The sequence below is a fragment of the Halichoerus grypus genome, chromosome 1 (assembly GCF_964656455.1).
Source record: "Halichoerus grypus chromosome 1, mHalGry1.hap1.1, whole genome shotgun sequence".
Lineage (NCBI taxonomy): Eukaryota > Metazoa > Chordata > Mammalia > Carnivora > Phocidae > Halichoerus > Halichoerus grypus.
Genome location: NC_135712.1, coordinates 112,669,903 through 112,689,604, shown reverse-complemented (window position 1 = coordinate 112,689,604; position 19,702 = coordinate 112,669,903). Strand labels below are relative to the sequence as shown.

Here is a 19,702-nt window from a genome sequence, read left to right as displayed (position 1 = left end):
TAAAGATCAAAAACAAGCTAACAGTATACTTAACCAAATCATAGTACCTTCTTTTAAAGTGATACCATGTGGCCATCAAAAAGGGTGAAGTAGACTTATATTGCTGATGTTTGACTCTTTGAGAGTCTGTAAATAAATGCATTATTAATGGGAAAAATGTCCAAACTTTGTTTATAGCATGTTTCCGTTTATGTAAAGACCTGGAAAGATACGAGAGGAAAAAAGCCTGAGATGGGAAAATGATTAACTTTTCATTCTATGCAATTTTGTCCTGTGTAATTTTTTTTTACCATAAGCATGAAAGTGTTTTTCAACATAAATTTTTAGATTAGAATTAAAAATGGGTTTAAATATACCTAACATGTTTATTTAATGTAAAAAATATGTCTAAGTATAATTTTATATACTATATTACATATTTTATTGTATAATATATTTTGTCATATATAATATTAAATTATATGTTATTATACATTATATTGTATGCATAGTTAAGTGCAGGAAAATTGAAACAGATATAACAAATGTTAATAATTAGCATCTCTGTTCAGAGATGCTAATTTATGAGTAAATCATTTTTTGTGGGCTTTTCTTTATAGTCTTTAATTATTTTTATAATCAAACACTTATTTATAGAAAGATTATTGGTAGATGTTCACATGACTAGTTTTGACATTTTCAATATGCTAATTCAAATCTTTATTTCACAAAAGTTTTCTTGAATTATATATCTAAGTATTTCTTCTATTCCACTGTTTTGAATTATTTTCAATATTTATTTATGTATATGTTAATCCCTTCAGCTTCTCTTCTATAAGAATCTCTTTTTCTAAGGCTTTTTAGCTCCTTTAAAATATCTATTTAGTTTTGGTTACTTTTTAAAATTTTTCTATGTGCTTTGCTGCATTTCACTTCCCGATTTTCCTTTGTTTTCCTCTATTTTTAAAAAATTTATTTTATATTCTTTTACATCATTTTCCTCTTCATCTTTTGGGACTTCTGGCAGATCATGTTTCATTTTATTTTATTGTCTTTCCATTTCCTCCCTGAATTTTTGCATTTCTACTTTGAGGTCTCCCTTCAAAGAAACAATTGCTTCATTATTTTTTAAAAATGGGCAATTATTGCCTACATTTTTAAATAAGCTGATTAACAACCTTTTTCTGATGAGTAGCTTTCATCTGTTGGAAAGTTATACTGCTTCTTTCTTTTCTTTTATAATGATGGCGATTTTTTTAATCCAAGCTCTGCTAGTGTCTTTTTAAAAGTACATTGTTAAATTAGTTGGGTTTTCCTGGATCAGCTATTTGCAAGAATTTCCTTTGGGAGAGACATATCTTAGTAGTAACCCAGACGATTGATTTTCATAATGCAAGTCTAAGTTCTTCTCGGTTGCCCCACATTCTGTGTCTCTGAGATATTTCCCGGAACCCCGCTTTCTCTGTTTTTATAAGCCAAACCCAGTCTAGAGCTCAGGAGTTCACCTCTGCTCCTGCTCTTCTTGTTTAAAAAAGAGATATAGATATTTCAACTTAGGTTATGCCCTCGTCTTCAGAAAGTATACATGTGCTACTACTTCTGAAATCTGTAGTGACAGCACTCTCAGAGTCTTGTCTGCCACTTTTTCTCTCCTCTTCCTTCTATGAAGCTCTTTTATCACATTTTCAGACATCTCAAAACTGACTTGAGCTCATGATTCGAATTGGAATAAACTAATAGATTAATGTAATAAGCACTGACTTAAAAATTATTAACTTCAATGCTCACTACTCATCCCTGTATTGCATAGGTTTGTAATTTATCTAAGGCAGTTGGATCACAGTCCAATTAATAATATCTTCAGGAAGAATATACGGATACTTGTTTAGATCCTGCCTACTTAGGAATGTGTATAATGAATGGGTTTTATTTCTCTTCAAAATTTAGAAGGCAATCTTTGTTGACTTCTTGCATTTAAAATGCAAGAGAGAGATGTCATAAAAAAAAATGAAAGAGATGCCTTAAACTCAAGTTTTCTTTATTTATAAGTAGCCTAATTTATTCTCTGGTCATAATGTTTTTAAAAGTGGACAGATGAGAGTAATTGCATTTAATATGATTCTATTGCTGCTATATCCACACAACACCAAATTTCTTTCCCAGTCTCTAGGACTTTTGCTGATTTTTACCCTATCTTTAGAGTTTATTGATTATATTTGTGGTGATGTGGTCAAGGATCAGTAAATGCCTATGTACCTGACATCTAGAAATTCATTCAGATGGGGATGCTAAACCTCAAAATATTTATGTAACTTCTATTTTAAGGTAACCTTTTTATGATAAATAGTTGACACCTGTAAATGATTTATTTTTTTTCCAAACCACAGTAAATTTTCCAATTTTATTAGGAAAATAAAAAAGTTAGTGAAGAACCCAGGAAATCATATTTTAGTCCATACAAAGGAATTTATGACAAAAATGTTCAGGGGATTTCATCTTTGACCAATAACCTTACTTTGAAATTCATTCCAAAAGAGGATTCTCAAATTTTCTTAATTGCTGGAATCATTACTGAAGTAAACATACACTATCTCGAGATTAGTCTCTTTACAAATAGCAGTTATGAGGGTTTTTTATGTTCAAATATGCACCTAAAAATCAATCTCCATACTTGACAGTCACATCTCAGGTAAAATTATACAGAAACAAATTATTTAATACTTATTGAATCAGATTCTTCTTCTAGTTCATACACAATTCACTGTTTCAGTGAAATAAATAGACCTCTAGTTGCCCGAGTTATTCAGCTTCCAAAGCGCTTGGCTTCATCCCAGAAAGTAGTTTACACAGTGACACTTTACAAGTGTTAAAGAGATATGAAGAGGTACTTGTACACTCACAAGAGCATACATCTGCTAATAACTGGAATTGCTCTCAGAGCCTGCGGCTCTTTATTGACCGTCTTCAATAGTGCAAATTTTCATCTTTTTAAGGTAGGCCTGCTTTTTGTGTAGTCAACGAAGAATTGTCCGATAGCATTGTATGATTTCCAAAATTCACAGAAAATCTTCTAGTAAACTGAAAATAAATGTGTCTTATACTAAATTGCAACTTTATGACTTCATTGAAAATGCAAATTAAGAAACCATAGACATTGAAGAATATAGAGCAAATAATTCTTTGTGTTTAAATACATTTCTAGAACATGATACAATATTTTAAATTGAAGCCCAGTATATTTACTAGCATCTTATCTAGTAATGAATTTTAATGTCTATGCCCATATAAACTATAATCAGTCATAGTTAATACGTAATTTAATTGAAAACAATTATGAAATATTTAAATTTAACTTTTTACCCTTTTTTGTTTACTAGTAAGTTGTGTCTTTTCTCTTTTACGTGGGTAAGCTATCCCTATTTACTCCTACTACTAAGATCTTGATTCTTTTATTACTACTTTTCTTTTTTAGATATCTTTAATCCATTCTTCTCTACTGGGTCTTGTCTTCCCATGTTCAAGAACGTAGACTTATCCTTTATCCTGAAATACCTTTCACTTGACTCAACTTTGAACAGTTATTGCTTTTATCTCTTTTGGGTTTATAGACAGGTAGAAAAGAGAAAATCATTCTGAGTCTTGAATGCTCTATTACATATTTCAGTCATTATTCTAAAAATAATTAAATCACTTAAAATAGGGGTGATGAGGTGCTGAAAATGGAAGACATTATCTGATGAGTTTTGAATCTTGAACAAATCATCCTTTCTATGTACAGAGAATGAATTTGGTGGTAGGGAGAATAGATGATTGGAGACACTTAGAAACAATAATAGATGGGACTTAGTGATGGATTGGGTATAGGATGATTCAAGTTTCTGGCTTAGGGAACTGGATAGATGGTGTATCTATTTCCTGCAATTGGGAATTTAAGTTTTTGAAAGTAGGATTCTAGAAAAATGCCATAAGTTAGAAGTATTTTGGAAACATCTAAGAGGAGCTGTTGAGTAGGTAGCTGGGTATAGGCCTGAAGTTCAAAAGTAAAGTCTAGGACAGAGATAAACATTTGGGAATCATTTGGGTATAATTAATCAATTAAACTATAGACAAAAATAAAGTTGCATGGGAGAGATTATAAAGTAATATGAGAATAGGGCCTAAGACCAAAAGAACAATTACAGAGTGAATGGTCAATGTAAGAGGATGTCTGCAACAGAGAGTTACAAGTAGCCAGAGTTAGAACAATAGAAATGTTAGTGTAAATCAAACCAAGGGAAGATGATTTTCTAAGAAAAAAGTTGTCAACAGTACCATATCTGGCTTAGAGTTCAAGAAAAATTGAAAATTTCCATTGAATTTTGGAACATGGATGTCCATGTGGATCTCAGCCACAGCTATTTGGTGGAGTGAACATCCAATCTTCCTTTAACCCTTGTAGATGGGCTTAGACTACTATGCAAAAATTATATTCATGTTGGTCAACAATGACCTACTGATCAAAATCAATTTCCTATCTTTAGTCTTATTGCTCCTGAACTCTGTTGATGATGCTGATTACCCATTTTCCCTTGGTTATCATTTCTTTTTATGGCCTTATTTCCTACCCTTCCTCCCTTGGTTCTTTTTCTGGGTCCTAGGGTGTGCTCTTCCATTTGGCTGTTCTTCTAGTCTCTTTTCCAGTTTTGCTTTGCATTTGCAAAGTCATATTGAAAACCATACAAATTGCTTAGAACAATACTGTCACTACAGGAGGGACACATACTAGTGGCAGGGCAACCAGTCTGACACTGATAGTGTTCTTCTGAAAGTTTTAATTTTAGCCACAGGAAATATAGTTTTCATTTTATTTCTTATTGGTTAATAATTTGTGGGTAAAACTGTACATTGTTCCAACAAAAATCTTAATAACACAAGAGTCCAACTTTAAGAAGGTCCAAAATATTCTGATCAACCAAGATAATCTATAAATTAGAACCCATGATTTAGGCAAAATATTCCTTCAGATTTGCAATTATGACAACAAAGTTTGAAAATAAATGGATTTTGTATTTGAAGGGAATGTGAACAGAAAGAGTGATATTGAACTCTTAGTCTATGGCAGACATTGTGCTAGCTTTTCTATGTGTTTTCTCATTTAGTCCTCAAAAACCTCTCTTTTAGGTAAATTTTATTATCCTTTTTTGTTTCAATTCAGGAAATTGAAACTGGTTAATCACTTTTACTCGGGATATAAAGCTAATAGATGATAGAAAGAGGGTTCAAATTTAGATCACTAAAACTTCTAATTACATGCTTTTCTCCCCCAAAATACCCAATAGTGTCTTTTGAAGTTGTGCAATATCCCCAAAGACAAGAAAGTATAGATGGTCACATTTAGATCCTAATACTTTATTCAAGAATTTAATTATAAAATAATTGCCATGGATCATAATTTTAAATAATTTAATTTTGTTATATTTGGTAACCTTCTGGCATCTGTGTATACTTAGAAATGGAAATGCATGGTTTCCTTTTGAGGACACAGCTAACCATGGTGTTCGCTGAGTTTCAAATACAATGAAATCATGCATCAAACTTTGGCTCAGAAACCACAATGCAAATTATTTGATAAATAATCTTCTCCAGCTATCAGATTCTAAACATCAGTTTTAAACCTTTCAGTTTCATTAATGATAGACTCTCGAAAGACCAACCCTCCATTTGCCCGATTATAGTAGCTCGTTCATGTATAGTGACTAACTAATAAAATGGCCCTTTAATACACAGCACATAAAAGAAAGGTTTGTGACGTCAAGCTTCCTTAGTTCAGGATGCTTTTGTTAGATCATGATTCTGTACAAAGTGAAATCATTATTATTATATGAATCACTATTCCTGAAAATCAGGCATTATCAATAACATGACAAATCCTGTTTATCCTTTAGGGGGGCAAAAAAGGGGAAAAAACATATCCTGAACAGGTCTGATTTTTTTTTAATTTACTTAGGTCACAATATTTAGTAGATATTATTTGAATATCTACCCTAAGTTTTAAAATTGTGGTTATAAATGCTAATTTTACTTTAAACATAAAACAAAGACTGGCACAATTGCACTTCTTTAGAAAAAGCCAATAGGTGAAATTTAGGACTTTTTGCTTTTTCTAAGAGTGTTGTTATTGCTTCAAAAGTTTGGTGATTCTTGCACCAATGTATACTTAGATTTTCCATATTTCCCATACTTAATAGAAAATAAGTGTTTCCTAAAGCTTACCAAATACTGAATTTAAAAGTTTATCTATTTGTTTTAAAATTTGAAAGTAGACTAGATAGTGAATTCATAAACGATGCTTCCATGGATGAAATCTATATTACATTCCTGACACTAATGACTTTTTTAAATAGCAATAAGTTGTTTCATTGTGACTGTCTTCAGGATTTTGGAGAATTCATCAGTTTTTGGTCATAGGCATAAGAGGTCACTTAACATATGTAATACATACAGTTTCCTCAGTGACAAAAAATAATTACGTGTTTAAGCAGATTATAAATTAGCACAAATGTTTAAAATATACTTAGTTTCCATTTTTGCCATTTTAAAGTGAAACTAAATCTTTCAGGTTAAGAATGATTTTACATTTAGGGTCAATTACAATTTATGACTTCATTCCACTTCTTTGTTTTGCTTTTCTGTTCCCCAGTTACTTAAGGAATGTGAATCTCAGTAAGTTACATTTATTTTGAAATAAAAATATAATTCAAAACAAGTTTCACTGCCAGTGGAAATTTTCTAAAGATGTCTGTATTTTTTTAGGAAGCTGTGATTTATTTACACATTCCCTCTCTGTAAGCCACTCTGTTCTATCATAATAAAACCTACAAATAAAGGATCAGCTCTATGGAACAATGTTGATATAATACTAAGAGTATAAACACAGTACTTGTTTGTCAAGAGAGTGTCCAAAGATTATTTCATCAAAGTAAAAATATAACACTTAAAAGCAATTTCCATTATACACTTGAACCTTTGAAAATATTCATGGAAGATTAAAATAATATACATTTTCTGGTATATCTAGTTAAACATCGCTATAGATAAGGAAAACTAATTTATTGTAAGTGATAATGACTTTGAAAAATAACTTAGCTTTTTACTAATATTATTATTTTCTTATTGAATTCACTTCTTAAACCATTTAGATTACTTTTGCCATTTATCTAGATATTTAAATTTTATTTTCCGAATTTGGAGAGAAAAATCACAGACTCAACTTCATTCTCTAATTTAAATCAGATACACATAATAATGTGTGTGTGTGTGTATGTACTTAAAACATGAGTAATATAATAAGCTAATTGCTTTTATTCTGAATGAGGAAATTAGCTAACTCCTATTCTTTTTAATCTGAGGGATATCAAAAGTATTTTTTATAGAGTTGCTAGTTTGTAATTAAAATTTTCAGCTCAACTAACAAATATTCTCCTTTTTATGTTTCATAAAACAACTAAACATGACTCTTGCTGATTAAATTTATATCATTTTTAACATGGTATTTGCCCAAAATCTTTAGAAAATCAAAGACTAAGTGATGAGTAAAGAAGGCAGAGAAAAATATAAAATCTTCTTTACAAATATAAATCATAGCAGAATGTGAAAATGTAAGTGAGAGCTCTTTTATAAGGCTTTTTTGAGATGTGCAAAGTTTTAAATAGTCTGGGTAAAATATTAACAAAGAGAAGTTGAGAATCAAAGTAACATGGAAAATCACAAGGATCAAGAATATGGTAGCTCCTCAGTAAGTATTTGTTGAATCATTTGGAAAAAAATCACATTAGTAATGGAGAAATATCTGTATGTATTTTGAATATAGAATAACTCGGTATAGTTTTAATATGTTTGTATTTTGAGAGTTTCCATGAAGGAGCTTCCCTTCATTTAATTTACTTAACTTTGCTTTAATTGATTTTTCAGAGAATTCCTTATGGTGGCAATGATTCCCCAGGGTGCCAATTTTGAATCATGCTATGCTTAATTTTTAAAAAAATCAACTGGTTCAGGCAAATGAATTTATCTACAAAGAAAAATATTGAACTATTTCCTTTAGTCTAATCTAAATGCTGGAAGGTTTGCTATTGCTGATTTAATATTATTAATTATATAAGACATATTATATAATCATATATTTTATAAATTAGCATTGCTCATTAAATGCTAAAATTTACACTTTAAAAAAGCTTTAGTGTAATGTTTATAGCATTTATGTCTCATATAGTCATCAAAGGTGGAGTTAAAATTATTAATGAAGGCAATATTGAGTCAACTGATACTGAAATATGTTCTGAGATTGCACTGTTGGAGACTCAAATCTTTTCCACACTGAGTTGTGTCTAATAGTGGGCTTTGTTTGTTTGTTTTTGTTTATTTATCTTGGTATTCTCATCTACTTTCCCTACATGACTTAGACAAAAGCAATAATTCATTGTATTGAGGGAAAGAAATGTGCGTAAATAAGTCCTAACAAATAAATATAAAATACTTTCTATCTATATAAACATATAGATATGGATCTATGTAGCTTGGAAAGTGCTTTGTTAAAAAAGAAAGCTGTGTAGGTGTTTTTTCCAGTATTACCTAATTTAATCTTCATGCACTGTTGTACTCCTGGAGCCAGCTCTTCTTGGCTCAGAAGAGATGATGGTACAATTCTCAAAACTATTGAGAGGTGAGCTGCTGAACATAGCTCTTACTATAAAAAAATAAATTATAAAACTTACCATAAAATAAATTATACTAAAAAAGATAATATTCCAGATTCATTAATTCCTAATTATTATACAATCTTTCACTAATATCTCTGTTTTTGATGTTGTTTATAATTATTGAATCTACATGGGGGAAATAATACCATATGAGATAAAATAATATAATGAGAAATACTATATTATACATATAATGATGTGCAACCATACATCTCTTCCCAGCTCTGTGTTGGAAGCTTGAAATTGGCTGTGGTGGAAGGATTTCCACCATAAGAAATCAGCAAATGCACATTAGACATTTGTAAGAATTTACTGGTATAGCACAGATTTTGTGCCTCTATCAAATATATAGACTTCCGTAGAAGTGGAAATTTAAACTCAGAGAATTAGTTGAATTAGAATTTGAACTCAGAGAATTAGAATGAGTTGTTCTAAACTCATTAGAATTAGTTGATCAAATGCCACTCCTCTTACAAGTGTCAGAATCAACATATTCTACCTAACCCTAAACCTATGTGTGTGTGTGTGTGTGTGTGTGTGTGTGTGTGTGTGTGTGTATACATATATTTTGGTGATGCTTTGTTGTCTGGCAAATACTAATAACATTATAAAGGCCAACTTTATTGAACTCTTCCTGGGTACCAGTTTCTCTAGTAAGTATTTGATATGCCTTACCTTAATTGTTACAGAATAGTTATGACTTTCATCCTTATTTGATAGATGACTGAAGGGTGGCTTTGGGAATTTATTTGCCTTTTCTAGAGTCAAGATTTGAACTCCAATCTTTCTAACTCTGAAGCTAGGTCCCTACTCATACTGGTTACCCAAAAAACCTTCAAAGGTTGATTTAAAACAAAACAAAATGGGTGGAGAAAGAGTATACACATGAACTTTTCTAATATTATTGACACCAGACTTGAGTCTACTTTTATTTTTACTTTACTTCTTACTTATTTTTAAATATTTTAAAGTTGCTGTAAAACTCATCTACTAACCTCGTTTCTTTTTGATGTTGATTAAACAAAAAGAAAAAAAGTGCTTCCCCTCACCTTACATTCTTTAAGGGCAAAGACTTCTCTTTAAGATTTTTCAACTTAAATATGCCTGATGAAGAGGAAGCCAATTTATAATATAAATTCAGGCATTAAAGAGAGACTTGAGTATGATTTCAGGAAGCATTTTCAAGGGGCACAATATTATTTAAATATAAAATATTAGTGTTTTTTACTCACTTTTCTAAGCCATTTAAAGTGGTTTCATTAAATATTGAGCTTAAATAATAAAGACTAAGATGTGAAATGATCGATAATGTTATTAAAGATTATTTTTAAGGAAACAGAGGCCATAAGAAGATACCAAGGTTTAGGTACAAGAGAGACACAGAGAAATAAGAGTGATAAAATGCAACGATGAAAGGAGAACAAAGTAACTTCAAGTAAATTATTCTTTGCAGGAGAAAAAAAATGAGAGAGCATTAAAAGAAATGAAAGTTCAGTCTGATAATAGCAAAGAAGTGAAGTTCGTGTCTTTATGGTTTCCAAAAAGGCTATACCACCCAATGAAGGCGTTGCTATTTTAGATTGACATATTCTTTTTAAATTACATATGCATTCATTTACAAATGAGTCCTATTCAAATATTTTCTGAAAATACATATTTACTCTTTTGTTGTGATCACATTCCTCAGCTACTTTATTCTGTTCTTCTATGGAGTTATGTCAGTAAAAAAATTTTCCTTTAAAGGTAGCTTAAATAATACCTGAATTAGCAATTTTTAACCTAGAGGTAGCCAGCATTTAAAAGCAACAGGATTATTATCTGATGGGAGATCTATTTTGCTTATTAAATATCACTCTATATCACTAACTCCATATAATTTTTAGAGTTGAAATTCAAATAATGGAATTTTGATTTTTCCACCCTTCAAGGCATTATTTTGTTAACGTGTCGGGAAATTTAAAAGAAAAATCTACGTTGTGTTTTTTCCCCTCAGATCTGATAGGAAAAATCTTTACAAACGAACTGTGAAATCTCTATGAATATTTCACTTTAACCAACGCTTTACTAAAAAGTGATATATGGAATAATATAAAAAGCCCCCAAACATTCAGAAACTTAGGTAGTGATACTAAAAGAGAAACAAACCATTCTTTTAAAGCATGTATAACATTTTGCAACAAAATGAATGATACTTGAAGTTCAAGAAAAGTTACATAAAATCCATTTTTGTTCTTTTACAGATTGAAAAATCTGTTATTCAGATGCTACAATGAGAATGGAAAACTCATCCAAGTTTTATATACTAAGCTCTTTATTTGTTTGCTTGAGTTTTAGATAGTACAAATGTAAGCACAGTGATAAAGGGACTCCATTATTTCAACTTTAAGTATGTTAAAAGAATGACTTTCATATAGAACTGAAATTCTGATTTTTTTAACCATTCAATTTTTTTGGTTTATATCATGTACATCTCAGTTTAGAATATCCTTAAGTTTAAAAATACTACAAATAATACATTCATAAGTAGGAATATGTCTTTGATTAGAAAGTTGATTTTAGTAACATTTCAAAGTTATAGTTTTATTTTTAAAATTTTCCCATAAAAATATTTTAAAATTGTCTCCATTATGATTAAATCACAATTAAGGTATATCATCTTCTCAATAGATTTATTATTTATCTTTTAATATACAAGTCCAAAATTTTTTTTGTAGAATTAAAAGACCTAAGCACTATTGAAAGTAATAAGATGTGATGCAGATTCAAAGAACGTTTTATTTGAATTTTATAATTACGCTATTATTTTTCTTACTTTGTTGCTTTAAAATATTTGATGGCAGTAAGTTATTAGTATGATTTAAAATATGAAAAAGAAAATATTTTAATTTCAAAAATTAGAAGATGATCTAATCAGGAGTTTTGATTACTTTATAACATACTACCCGATCTTTAATGTACTAACAAATACTACCAATAACTATAAGAAAATATGGCAAGAGTCATCTTTCTAAAACACACATTATTAGACCAATTCTCCTTATACTTTCTTAAACATTACAGGATTTTTTTCCCATATGGTGTAGTTATTACTATTAATGAAAAATGAATTATTCCTAACTTCTAAAAATGATTGTACCGGGGTATGTATTTCAATTTTACTTAGTAGCTGAATGAAATAGAACCTGAATAAATACTGTATACTTTTATATTCAAAAGTTGGAATGAAAACATGTTGAAACCCTCGTCAGTAGAGGAAATGAGAAGAGACTGAGAGAATTGTATGTAATTGCATCAATCCATTATCTTTGTTAAGCTGTTTCTGTACATAGAGTGCTTTATTTGGCTGAAAATATTCCTGAGAAGATAATGCTAGACTTACTTATTCATATTATTTACAGATCTACTTGAAGAAGACCACAAGTGATAAAGAAATAGTAGATTCTGTAAGGTGGAAAGGAATTTTACAATGCAGAAATTACCTACCAGAGTCACCTACTTTATGATAAATTTAGATATTGTATGATTGCTCTAAACAAGAATAAAAGGCTTGATTTGAGAATTTGGTTGCAGGATGGGAGAGCAGAGGGGAAGGAAAATTCTCAACTGTCATTTGGTTCAAGTGACAACATATCAAGTAAGTGTATTATTCAAAAAAGATACTGTCTTTTTCTTATGGACTGTTCCTTAATGGATTTCCATTTGTTGTTTAACTATTTCCTGAATGCAAAGGAGTAGTTAAAAATCCAGGATGATACAAAGCCTTGATGAATTAACTTAGTCCCAATCTGATGAACTCTTTTGCTACTCATTTGTCAAAAGTAAAAAGATTATAGTACTTAGACAATACAACTGCCTGCATTCTTAATTTGGCACAGTAAATCTGAAACAAAACTGCGTATTTTATTGAATATTAATCACACTGAAAATCTTGTCAATTCTGTTATTTTTTTCTTAATAAAAATAGTTGCTTTCAAAGTATTAGACATTTTTAAAAATTGAAAACCTTATATGAAGAGGCTTTTAGGACTGGAAGAGCCCTCAGAGGTTACCTAAATCTATCCCCATATTTTCCTGGATAGGGAATCGAGGCCATACAAATCTATCTAAATCGCATAGCTACTTAAAGGCATTTAGAGGATTTTCATCCCAGGAAATTTAGAAGGAAAAAATGATACTGTGTAGCACCCATTTCCTTTTACTTGTCTCATTAGAATTACTCTGAATCTGTAAAGCTACAAAACATCTAGGGTGACAGAGATGTCCTTCTGAGGACAAAGTAGTAAAGCTCAATGCATGCAACTGTGCGTGCGTGCGTGCGTGGGTGTGTGTTTATCCTCGTGAATTACTGGACTTCTCCAATCTATTTTCTCAGTCCCCTTGTTTATAGCTTCAAGTATAAGTGACAAACATTCCTTTTTGTTGGCCTATTTTGAAGCTCAACATACTTTTTGTTAGGGATTTGTTTTTGATTCTTTCAGATAACTCTTTATCTGAGATAATATAAGAAATAAGAGGTTAAAAAATAGAAAGAAGACATACATCCAGCACGTTCTACAACAGAGCACCAGAACTATACTTCAGCTGTTGCAAAGATTGTGTCTGGAGAAACAGAAAATTATCTCAGAACAACGTGGTAAAACTTCATTGTATATTGTGATTCCCCTGTTGTTAACCATCGCTGATGCCAACACATGTTCTTCATAAGTAGAGAAACACACATTGAACTCAAAATGCCCCGAGAGTATTGTCCTTCATAACACCCTGGTGTCTCGTGTGTAGCTGAATGAATAACAAATGACCGAGCTATTAAGATTCTAAACAAAAGTCATCTAGGCCCATAATATTGATGTAACAGCATCTCAGCACTGTATTTGCTTTCATTAGTTTGTCTAGAATAAATCTTTCTACCTTAAAAAAAAAAAAAAAATCACACTGAGCTTGGTGGTAATTTGCTCCAGGAATTTTTAAAAAACGGAATCCTGCTGTAGCTCTTTTTAGTAGTTGCACGTGTTTAATATTACAGGCATATCTACAAATGTGTGATTGTGCAGCTTCCAGGATTTTTTTTTTTTAACAAGGTCTAATTCTCGATGTCACCCTTCATAAGTTTATCTTCTTCACCATACACTGCCAAATATACAACAACAATGGAATCTGTCCAATAGTTGCAGTATATGGCATTTATGGATCTACACCTCTTTTCAGCATGATTAAAATCAGATTTTCAAATTGATTTGAGAGAGCATGAATTAAGGAAACTCAAAGCTTGCCATATATATATATATATATATATGTATGTGTGTGTGTGTGTATGTATATATATATATGTGTGTGTGTATGTGCATATATATATATATACCCCCTTCCTCCACAGAACCAAGAGGGAGTTTATCATTGTCCCATTGTCCTTTCAAATGTGAGCTCCAGTCGAAGTGTGGGACTTGTGCATACATGCATGTCATATGTGGGGTTGTGCTCACAGGGATATTAGAAAATGGGTCGTGGTACTCTGCTTTCATTCATATTTCATAAATATCCAAACTGTCAAGACCCAACAAATCGCAAATAAGGAACCTCCCATTGTCCAACATTTATAACGGCTCTGCTAAGTTTTAACATAGTGGCCCTCTCTACCGTGCATATTTCCTATAAAATAGTATTTGAGATGAATTAACGTGACCAGACTCTGAAAGCCCCCAGATAGCTGCACCAATTTCCAGAGTGCAGGCAGATGTGTTGTGAGCACCCCATTACGTGCACGTAATTTTATATACTTCCCCATCACCTTTTATACTGAAAGAAGCATCCTATTTTTAAAATTACTTAATTATTACTTAGGTTTCATGTTCACTTTTCAAAATCTTTCTATAAAGGGGAAATATTTTTTCCCTCAAATTAACACAGATATAAAATAGAAAGACTAAGGCGCATAAAGGCCACGGACGCATTTTGCGGGGGATAGGTTCTGGTTGAATGAGATCTGGGATGTGTGCCAAATTAATAGAAAAAAAATCCTGTTGTTCCTCTCCAATAGCCACAATGTTCATTATTAAGAAAAGCATATGAACCACAGGATTTGATTTTAATAACACCAATGTCTTCATTAATCTGTACATTCCATTTAGCCTCATTATTGGGCAAATGCTGAATTAATGCAGAACATATTATTGTTGGACTTCCCTTGCAAAACCTTTCTCCCTTCTTTTATCATTCATTCAAGGACTGTCAGGTGTGTATGCCACGTTTTTAAATATGCCTGTGGCCCTCAACAGCTGTTTTCTTACCTCAGGTCTAAGAGGAGACTTTCTTCTTGGGGTGTCTACAGAGGGGTGTGGGAAATAGAATGCAGATTCTCATTCAAAACCATAATTATTTTTTTTTCTTGTCATTTTAATGCTGTCATGTCAAGAAGGCCTCTGCATCACCTGCAACTGAGATGATGTTCCCTCGATGGTCTCTGGGCCTCCTTCTAAATCAAGAGTGGTGATAGCCAACACCGCTTTGTATCTGCAGAACAAATAGTGGCCTTTGTCCAGCACAAGTCCCTAAACAAACTTAATCTCTCTAACACTGTGACAGATGACATTTAGATGTCCTTGTTACCCTTAAAATGAGTTTTATTGACAATCAGGGAACAAAAAGAAGGCCCAGAGAAAGCCCAATGTTTTATAGGCTTGCTAACAACATCTTAGTGCAGAGGGTGAGGAGAAAGCCTGAAGTTGCCCCCATTTTCCCCTGCTTTGCTATATCACCATGACAACAGATATAGAAATCACTTAGTGACTCCTAGAAAGAAAACACAGTGACACAGTACCCCTTGTATGGCGAATCAAACTAAAGCCTTCATTCAAATAGCTATTCAGCTTGGGCATTCATGTAGAGGATAGGGTGGGTTTTACACAGGTAACTACAAGGGAAAGGCCAGCAGACCCTCCAGCCCCAGCATATGGCAGCGTCTCTGTCTAATTAATGCATCCTCAATAGAATTGATCCATTTTAAATTTGTTTTCTTTTACTTGAAACATCATTAATGTAAAGGGCAACATTAATCAACACCGTGGAACTTAAAAGGGCATTAAAGAGTGATCTTTTTCCCTATGCAACAAGAATCTTTTCAAGTAGTTGTGTTAACTGCAGCGGATTCGAGGCTCCTTCTGAGTTCTCAATGCGAAGGCAAATCTAGAGAGGCCTCTACTGGCCAGTCTCTCTCAGTGCACTTGTCCGTGTGGCACTGTCTTAGAAAAGCACGGAAGAGAATGACTTCCAGCTTTTACGGGGAAGTTGCACACAAGATGGATCACTGATGAACATACCGTACAAAACATTGAATAATGGCATTCACACTTTTGAAGTTGTCATGTAAAACTGCCTTTTTTCAAGTAATAAAAGGATCACAAAGCTCTGATGAATGAGCTGCTCGGACACTTTGAGGTATTTTAAGATTATTCAGCAAGGATATAACAGGTAATCTCTCTCTCTCTCTCTTTACTTTGTACATCAGACTCTCATGAAAGTGTGAGATTTAAAGCCATTCTAACAGGCAATTCTATTTCTTGACATTGTCTTTGTGGGAGGGGTGGTGGATGGGGCGTATTGCTGACACCCATACTCCTTATATTTCTCTCAGTTAGCAAAAAAACTGAAATAAATCTTTAGATAAAACTAAAGTATCTGAAAATTATTTTTGGCTTAATTGCAAAGCAGAAGTTGTCTGCCAAGATTTCCTACTTATAGTGAAGAAATGTGGGCCAAACATCGTCTCCCCAAGTGAGATTAAACATGAAAATATCACTGCAGCATGTTTTTATCAAATTAAGCCAAGAATAGACTCACTGCTCTTTATAGAGGAAAAAAAACTTTTGGGGAAAAAAGAGAGAAGATTTAATTTTCCCCCCAGAAGTTTAAAATTATTTAATATCTCCTATGGCAAGGATAAGTATGATCTGCTTCTGCATGGAGAAACTCGGGGTTTTTTTCTCTGTGGAAAAATGACTCCACAAGTGTCATTTAACTTTGAAAGTTTTCAAAAGACAAAACCCTAACTCTTTTCTTGTTTTCCAACATTTATATTTTTTTATTCAGTATTATTTGAAATAAGAGCATACCAAGATTCTACTCAAATTGCCTTTGAAAAATCCCACAAGTTATTTTTTGTTGCAGTGTCATCTCTTGAACCTTGGGATTTCTCCCAGCATACTTTTGGTAGGGTTATTTCATATTTCAAATCAGTTCATGTTTATTTGAGATAAAATTTTAGTCAAGCAATTTTTCATAGTATAGTTTGGTTAGCATGTCAGTAAATTACCTTCTGGATTATACAGGTAATGCATGATCTTCTCTCAAGTAAATTTTGTTATATGTCTTGGGATGGCTACCTTGTAGTCACAATAGTGACACCTTCTGGTAGAAAGAGAACCAAAAATAGTTTTAGTTTTCCTTTTGCTTATTGTTTTAGAGAATGCTACCAGGGACTCTGTTGGTATAAATATGGCTTATTTACAATTATCTTTGCAGGTCTTTTAAACATAGAACAATACATTCCCAAAATCTTATAAGTGAGAGGAAAAGCCCAAAGAGTGAAAAGTAAATATTTAGTTGTGAAACTGAAAAAAGTTACTAGCAGAAGAATGCTGTCTAAGTTACTACTGAATAATATATAGATATATAATTACAATCTTTTGGGTTGTTACGGAACATAGAAAGTGAGAAACCAAAATTTCGCAATTGTCTTTCTGCAAAGTGCCATAGTTCACAGAACTGGAAGATGGATGGTCGAAGTGCTTAACAGAAATATTTAACATTTCTCTAAAGTTTCCTTAAATATTTAGTAAATGTTTTACATTTAAGAGAGAGCAAAATTGATCAATGAACAAAAAGAAGATCAGATCGTATACTTCAGAGCAGCCTAATTGTCAACAATCTTTGGGGTTTTATGCTAATTTAACAAGAGATGCTCTTCCAGAATATGGATTTATCACAAGTCAGAGGAAAACATTGGAATCATGTTGGAATGTGATCATTTTTCGACTGAGCGAGAAGCACATGGTTTGCAAAATATTGTATACAATAAATACGTACTCTGCATCAGAAAGGATTCGACATTAAAAACAAACTTTGCCAAAACAGATCCATAGCTACAGAGGAGAGATCTTCATTTCTCTGGGAGGCTTCGGTGATGCTCCTCTCTAAATTATATCTGTTCTTAATTTATAATATTATCACACAGCACATCAGAGGATTTTCAGTTCCCCATACAGCACATGAAGACTTTTATAAGAAACTACTTTTGATAATTACCTGAAGACCCATGTAACACCTGTGTAATTTTTTTTTTTTTTTGACTGGGTAGCAATTTACTTGTTAAACTGTGAAACTATAGTATCAATAATTCTAGAGTTTTGCAGTCACATGAGATAAAAATGGCAGAATAGAAAGAAATCAATTTCAACCCAGGATTAATTGGAGTGAGCATTTCCATGCAAAATGTGCCTGATATTTCTTTCAGAAAACTTGGGATCTTTATTGATATTTCAGATCACAAGGAAAATATGGCTAGCAGGCCCCCCACCCCAAATATTGTTTTTCCCTGGGGATTGTGGTCAACCATATGGTAAACCAGCAAAACGTTTAATCCATGATACACATTTATGACTACTTTTGTGATATCACTGTGAGGAAACGTGAAAATGTCTCACAAATTATGCGGCAGACAGTTATATTGGTGTCTTTGAAACCATCTTTGGCTCTGCTGTGAGCCTTTGTTTGTACAACTTGAGCACATGCTTCAAAATGTCATCCAGATTACAAGCATGCAGGGAATGAAGTATTACTTCTGTATCAATATCAGAAGCATGCTACTTTATTTCATTAAAGAGTTCATCAGCGGATTGCCCTTGGTAAATTTGCAAAATTCCTTCTTTGTATTTCTTGCAAGACTTATTTTCCGATGAGCTTTGTGATCTGAGAAAAAAAATCTTCGAAAATTATTTATGATGATGGGTATGGGGAAACAAAGGACTTTTTAAATCACCTAAATTACAACATAAAAATCACAAAGCGCAACGTTTATACAAAATAATTTGGCCAACCCCCTGGCAATTAAGTTGGGATACAATGTGCTCGGAGTGAAAGCAAGAACAGAAATGAAAACCAAATACCCACAAAGATTGGAAAAGTTTGGGCTCGGGTTTGGGTTTTCCCGAGTACCTGAAACAGCAATTCCACTGATCATTAGACACAACTATAAAGAAAGGTCCTATTTTGCCTTTGGAGAGTTCATCCAGAGATTGCACAAGGGATTTGCACAGAATAAAGCTTCACAAAACCCAAGGGCTGTCAGAGGGAAATGGTATCCAGGAGGACAGGGCAGGCCAAGCATCCCTTCCACAGCAAAGCCACACAAGAGGGCCAGAGGCGGCGCAGCGGCTGCCAAGACAACTGCCTACCACGTCTGCCAAGGAGCCAGAAGCCGCTTGTGGGAAAATATCACTTACCCTTAGCATCTGGGTCCTGGGATTGTTATCCAAAGAGACCGAGTGGTAAGATACAGTGGGATAAACAGCATCCCATTAAACACACACACACACACACACACACACACACACACAGACATACACACACACGCGCGACATTCCCTCTCTGTGTACAGAGGGAGATAAGCCATGCATGGCCTTGAATTAGAAAGACTTTCTGTAGTTGGAATTCTTTTCAACAAGATTTATTCTTAGCTATATATTCATATTTCATAATGAGGTGAGCTTTAGTAAGTGCTTTTCACCAATAGCTTTGGTTTGTAAAAGCCAGGAATTAGTTGCATTTGTGACTATTTGCAGATGTGTATAGTCTACTATGAAATCGTTATTCCCTTGGAGTCACTGGTTGTAGCTGGCTGATAGGATTATTTAAAAATTGAATCTCGATGACAGATAAACTAAAATGAACTTTGATGTTAAACTTTTTTTTCCGCCTTTTTTGGTATTGTATCA

The 19,702-nt window shown here is 32.6% G+C and overlaps 1 long non-coding RNA gene across 1 annotated transcript in view; it reads right to left on the bottom strand.

The window, feature by feature from the left end:
- LOC144379929 (uncharacterized) overlaps window positions 1-19,310 on the bottom strand; it is a 70,668-nt gene extending 51,358 nt beyond the window's left edge. Inside the window, exon 1 of the long non-coding RNA XR_013443477.1 lies at window positions 19,211-19,310. This is a non-coding gene — a long non-coding RNA (uncharacterized LOC144379929). The remainder of the gene's footprint in view (window positions 1-19,210) is intronic.
- Between the last annotated feature and the right edge of the window lie 392 nt (window positions 19,311-19,702).